Source organism: Anopheles maculipalpis, chromosome 2RL (assembly GCF_943734695.1).
Source record: "Anopheles maculipalpis chromosome 2RL, idAnoMacuDA_375_x, whole genome shotgun sequence".
In the NCBI taxonomy this organism is placed as follows: domain Eukaryota; kingdom Metazoa; phylum Arthropoda; class Insecta; order Diptera; family Culicidae; genus Anopheles; species Anopheles maculipalpis.
Window position 1 is genome coordinate 6,680,043 of NC_064871.1, and position 6,854 is coordinate 6,686,896.

Below are 6,854 nucleotides of genomic sequence, written 5' to 3' on the forward strand. Positions count from 1 at the left end.
ATCCTTCTTTCAATATCCTGTTTTAGGTTGTTTCGTGTCGGTGCACATTCTTGTTCCTCCCTTCCCTTGCCTTTGCTCAGCATTTGATTCCGATCCATATCTGTTTGCTTTATTTAGACGTAATTTTATGTTGCCTGTTGGCCACAAAAGCACCTGCGATGGTTGCACTGCTTCTCGTTGCACTTATCCAGCGACTAGCAATCTAGTTGGATAACCGAATCCAATTAGTTGGTCCAATCGGTTCTCAATGGGTAATTGAGAGTGGACTAGAATGACGTTACTCTTTTCTTCTGATTAATTTACTCATTACAGTTTGATTCGAAGGTACTCAAGGAAGAACACAACTGTTACTTGCTGAACCTTGCCTAGAGACTACTCATGGAAATCTGTACTGTACCTTGTGTGAAGTTGGCTGTTCAATTTTCAAATTTAAAACATAACAAATACTTGCGACGTAATATTCAAGAAAATTACAATTTCTCATACAACCCCTGGTAAGGTCAAGCGGGTAAACGGAACACGTGTACTTCAAATCAAAACTTTTCCATGTCCCATTTATCATCCTCTTTCCACACGATTGTCATCACACGCTGGACAATTCCTTGTAAACAGACCGCAAAGTACAGACACTTCCATTAACCCTTGGCCCTCCTAGCAAATTTCCAACATGAAATTCTAAGAATAAAAGCAAAAACCCTCGACCTAATCCTTCCTTCTTGCCGGACACGCTAATAAACTTCTTAAGAAACGTGTTTCGCTTGCCACAACCCTTCACCGTTACGATGGTCACCCGATGACATACAGAACATTGTAGATCCGGTTTATCAGTTTCTTTGTATTTCTGTTAGCGGGTACGAATGGGTGTGACTGCTTTCGGACAAGTTTACGTCGCTACCACGGCTCACGGCTGTACTTGGTGCACCTTTGGGTGGTTGCTTTTAAAAAGACGACACCACCAGCAAGCGCAAAGTTTGTTGCAAGAAGTTTAAACTTTACCCTACAGCACATACATTGTGGTAAGGTTACACGTGAGACTGCGTGTGCTTACTTCCCCTCACAGTGTTCTGATTTGTGAACAATGAACGGCCTCCACGGATGGGAGCATACTCTTCGGGCAAACTTTTGTCCATCGACCATCAAAAGTTGATACCGTGCACGGTACACTTCCTTCCTTCGAAGAATGTAGTACACGAGAGTAAATGTGTGGTCCGGTTTTGCTTAAAAGAGGCTAAAAACTTTACAACAAACCATCCGGTGGTGTGAACTTTCCTGATGAAGTGTTCCCGTGCTTCCATCGGTGGTTAGACATTGTGCAGAAATAAAATAAACATCACACTCGCACACACACCGGAGATGGTTTGTATACTCCAAAATTACTTCCATGTACGAAAACACGTACTGGAGGAAGAGCCGAAAATCGCCTTTTTACAGTATGAAAATAAAAAACAACGCATTGAAGGTACCTCAAATGAAAGCATTTCAATAAACGCTGTCTAGAATGACACACCAAAAACACTGAAACGCTGAGCGGCAAACATGTTACACCGTTACATTGTACCAAGAAGAATCGATGGCCACGAACGAACGGCCTGAGGTGACTTCTTCTACACTCGCCAGTCCGGGCACGTCCAGATACACGGTTCCTGGGTAACCGGATACGAACGTTTCGCTTGTCGACCAGTGCCAGTGCGCCATCCACCAGCTTCCATCTCAACCGCTGCACTTCCAACAGTTCCGACACTCGGTTCCGGTTCGACGGTGGGGTTGGTTGTATTAGAAAGTTAAGCAAAAAGTAGCACACTAAAACTATATATTTTCACAAAACTGCTACCGACCGACACCCGACTCCCTTTCCACCCGTCGGTCTGTGGTCCAGGGTCCATCGTAACTCTTTCTTCAGCCCCTTGCCGCCTTCATCCGTTTCCACAACGCCCGTCCCCGAATAGACACAGCACAAGAAGGAGCAACTTCTAGCCGAGCGCCGCCGTCGAGTGGAAACCTTGTCCGCTGGGTGCGGTTTCCGACGAAACCAAGATGAAAAGTTTTGCCTTCGAGACTCTCGTTACCTTACCCACCGCAACGCAATCCAATCCCGGTCCCGCACGTTCTAAGGGTGAGTGAGAGGATTCTCCAAGGTAGCACAAAGCGGTACCAACAAACCACCCAAATGGACTCCCGATGGTTTTCGGTCCGATTCGGTTGGATGGGTTTTTCGGCGCGCGAATGGAAAGAACGGGGTGGCCATTCTCGCTCGGACGATCCTTTCTTCTTATTTCTTGCTGGAGAAGGACCGTTTGTGCTTAGAGGTTAGAGCGGAGCAAGTGAGTATTTGAAGCAGGGAGATATAGGGGAGTTTCAATATTTTATGAAGTAAATTTTGGACCCGAAAATTTCGTTAGATCTCTTGGCAAACAGCAAACGGATTGGTCCGGTGGATTTGATTGCGGCCTGCATGTTTGAGGGTGTCCCGTGATGGCGTTAATGTACTGAGGATGAAAAATGGTGCACCAATATGTGGCGAAGAATTGTGTGTGCGAGGGAAGCAGCGGTAATTTATAATGTATGAGAAAAACTTAAACCTACATTGTAGGGAAATTGGCTTTATACTCGAGACAGTTTTTATGTAAAAGATATCCCAAAGCAAAGGTATAAGTATTTAATTGTAAAATATCATAAAGGATAAGTGAAGTTGTACCGCATTTCATCTGTTTGGTCCACAACTCTTCACAATATTGCATACTTTCGGGCGCTTTTCATCCTTTTTGTGTGACGGCGACCACTAGAGAGCGACGCATTTATGTCAGAATTGAATTATTATTCATTTAAAAACTGTAACGCTTTTCCGAAAGACCCCACTAATTTGGAAAACAATTTGTCACACGAGAATTCTCAACTATTCCTGCTGAAATAAATCCAAAATTTATATAATAAAAAATGTCAATTACACTCAGTTCTTTGTTTGATTAGGCAGCAGTGTGCATATTAAAATTGTCCACCATGTCAACCCTCCGTAGGAAAATTTATTCCACCAATTTTCCCTTTTGAGCACAGCTCATGTGTTCCTTCGTTTCTTCGCACAACGACTGTCGTCCGTGTTAATTGGTCTCGCCTTTGGCAATTTCAATCAAACTTAAATTCAATTTCATCCCACTCGCATTACACAGCAGCGCAGGAAAACCGGACGACGACACCATGCACATCCATACACTCCATACATGTGTGCACTAAAGCGCATGTACAAAACGGTTTTCCGCCTCCCGGTGTAACGGGCGGTGACGACATTTTGTAACAGCTCTCAATGTCCTTCGGTTGCGTGGACAGTGAACGGTTAAAACTGCCCGCTACCGGAAGAATCGCGGGGTGGAAATAAAATGAGAGCTTCAAATCGGTCAGGAAAAATGTTAGAACCGACCAAAGCGAAACAACGCCGTACCGAACCTTGTGAACCTAGCGACCTGACGAGAAAGGGTTGCAGGCAGGCACACACACACACACACACATATACTGACCGGCAAATGGACCGAAAAGGGGGTTTAATTAAACCCTTCGACCCCTTTCGCGTGTGCTTGTTGTTGGTACGGTATGTTTGTGTGTGCTCGGAAGTGTGTGCTTCGTCATACCTCTTCCGCATCACCATTGCATTATTTTTTTTCTCCTTGGTACAGGGCACAAACGACGGCTTGGGTTGCACAAAAATGTACGAGCGTGCCTAAGAGCCTTTTCCTCTACACGGTGAAGCGTACTCCCGGAAAGTCCACACATCCGGTACGAATGGCCGTGAACGCACACAGTGCCTCGCCTGGCGCCGGGTTGCTGGACGGTATAAATAATAGATTAAAACTTCCCAACCGACAATATTTGAGACAGTTTTGGATGACCCTTTGCCGGGAGCTAATTTGCATAGTTTCACCATCATCACACGCGATTGGTCGAAATCGGGTGTCGTAGGGATTTGCAGCCCCTTTGCACGGGGTTAACCGGACCGCAGGTAGATTTGACCGGACCTCGTCCGGCCCAGTAGTCGATGCAACATAAGAGAAGCTCGTGAATCTTTCCCTCTTCCGGGGCCGTGTTCGGATGAATGATACGGGATTCAATTTGTAGACAGATTTTTAATGGACCGACTGATTTATAGCGCAATGGCCTCTGGGTGGACGGTGGTTCCGAAGGTCGAAACACGGGAGAACTTGTGTGATTGTTGTAATGAAAGAGGGAAAATCCGGGAGTCTTCAAATGTATATAAGCATTGTATTTTGACGTAGTTTTAATGCAAGTTACTCGACAAATATGTTAATTTTGAGAACCTCATTTCGTGCAAGAAATAACGAATGAAACAATTATTTTTATACAAAACCTTTTCTAACAAAAGCTTGTAGTTCAAGACGTATCTCCAAGAAACTATTCCACACTGAACACAATACAAATCTCCTGTCTTCTTCGATGTACAGTAAGTCAAACAATTTCTCACTAAGGTTTATGTTCCAAAAATGTTGGTCAAAGAATATAGTTCAGGACATACAATGAGACCTTATCTGAGGTAAACATATTGTATCCCGTCTCATTCTTCTTTCCAAGATATTAGGTTCTGAAGGTTTCTGAAATTTTCGACTTCAAGACGGCCTACGATACCATAGATAGAAATGAGTTATGAATATAAAGCAAAGGCACCACTGTCGGAATCGTCCGAATCTCACAGGTGTCTGAGGCAAGGGGACGGATTCTCCTGTGTACTGTTGCATAAAGCCTTGGAAGGTGTCATACGAAGCGCGGGGCTAGGCAACAATATCCGTGGCATTCTCTACCGGTCTCTTTAATTTCTTGGCTTCGCGGATGACATTGACATCGTTGGGAAGACGACAGCGAAGGTGTGTGAGGCGTACATCTGACTGAAACGTGAAGCAGCAAGTATTGGATTGATGATCAATGCGACGAAGACGAACTACCTGCTTGCCGGAGGCTCTGATCGTGACAGACCTCTAGTGGGAAGCAGCGTGTTAGTCGACGGCGACAACCTCGAGATAGTAGAGGAGTTCTGCTATCTTGGGACTGTCGTAACTTCGGATAACAATATCAGTAGCGAAATCCGGAGACGCATTGTCCAGGGGAATCGTGCCTACTACGGTCTTCACCATCTGCTGAGATCCAGAAGACTTCGAGACCGCACGAAATGTGAGGCTATATGGCCATGAGTCTTGGACCATTCGAGCGGAGGATGCAAACGCTCTTGGTGTGTTTGAGCGTCGCATCCTCCATAACCATCTTTGACGGTGTGTTCGAGCATGGAGTGTGGAGGAGAAGGATGAACCACGAGCTTGCTGAGCTATACGGAGAACCGGACATCCTGACGGTAGCAAAGACCGGCAGGATATGATGGCTGGAGCATGTTATAAGGATGCCGGACTCATGCCCCGCCAAAAAGGTATTCACTAGCGACCCCCAGTTCGGCACGAGCACAGCGAGTTCGTTGGCTGGATCAGGTGAAGGGAGAACTGTCGGAGATCGGGTGCCTACACGGATGGGAAGCTGCAGCCAGCACGGATCGAGTTTCCTGGATATCTATTGTTGGCCGGACGAGAGAGAGAGACATAGAGGTTTCTGAAGGAAGATTAGGAGTTACTTGAGCATTTTGTAAAGAAGCCACAGCTTGAATTCATTATTAGAAGGTCTTGTTGGACCACTAAGAAACAATATTATCAGAATTTCTGGGAACACAACCTTCCATAAGGGCTCTAATTAGAAACTTTGTTGAGGCCATAATTTCTTCGTTAAATAATATGTATTTATATTTTCTCTTTACTTCCCCAATGTCTCGACATTTTGTTCGAATTTTGTTGTCTCTTTAGTTCGAATTTTGTAGTCAAACGACTAAATTTGAAACGCACTGTAGCTATATCTTTCAACTCTTTCATCCAATCTCTTTGCAGCTCAACATATCGCAGCTAGGACTAGAGAAAGCGGGGCTCGTTTTTTTTTTAATACTACCATTATTAGCTCATTCTTTTCATCCGAACAAGCGGATGAATGTATGAATGAGGAGAAAAAATGTCCAATATAGTTTTACTCACATTGTCCCGGCGACATGAATGCGAGATTTCTATGCTCTTGATCTATGTCAGGAAGCACCAGGGAAGAGGCACACCTCTATCACCTGTACTTTAAGTATCAAATAACCTGGTGAGTAGCAGTGAGTCGCAAGATTCCTATGATGCATGGCAATGATTTTTTGCAGGATTATCGTTATTTTTTACTTATGTGGAAAGAAGATTAGTTGCAACTATAATGTTTTATTTTACTTTACAATTAACTTTAGGCGAGGTAAATAAATTGTTATTTAAATGAATTCTTTAGAGAGAAAGTAGGCAAACGAAGTCGTGACAAGTTCTGAACAATGTCTGAATCATTTTTAATCTCATGTTCACTGCCTACCAGGACACGGAGATGTTTTAAAACAACTCCACCGCACACATACAGGAAATTCTTTTGCATGATACTTCCAACGTCTTTCCAGCCGTCTGCCGAACAAAAGCATATTCATATATTACATACCCTCTCCCACACAACTCTAAAACTCCTGCCTTTCCATTCCGAAGCAGAAACTCATCGGACAGAAGTGAACATACTCCATCCTTAAGCTCTACGCTGTACTCCCTTGCATGGGGAGCAATAAGTACTCCCCTAACATTAGCACAAAACACGCATGAGATGAATGCATTCCGGAATTAAGACCCTCGTAAGAATTAAACGGAAAGCCGCTTCGAGGAGTGAGAATCTAAAACAATATAAACAACAAATCTAACAGGAAGTGAATGGCGCCGCTTGACGTTCCGTTCGATGGGGTTTGGCGTGGTTACGAT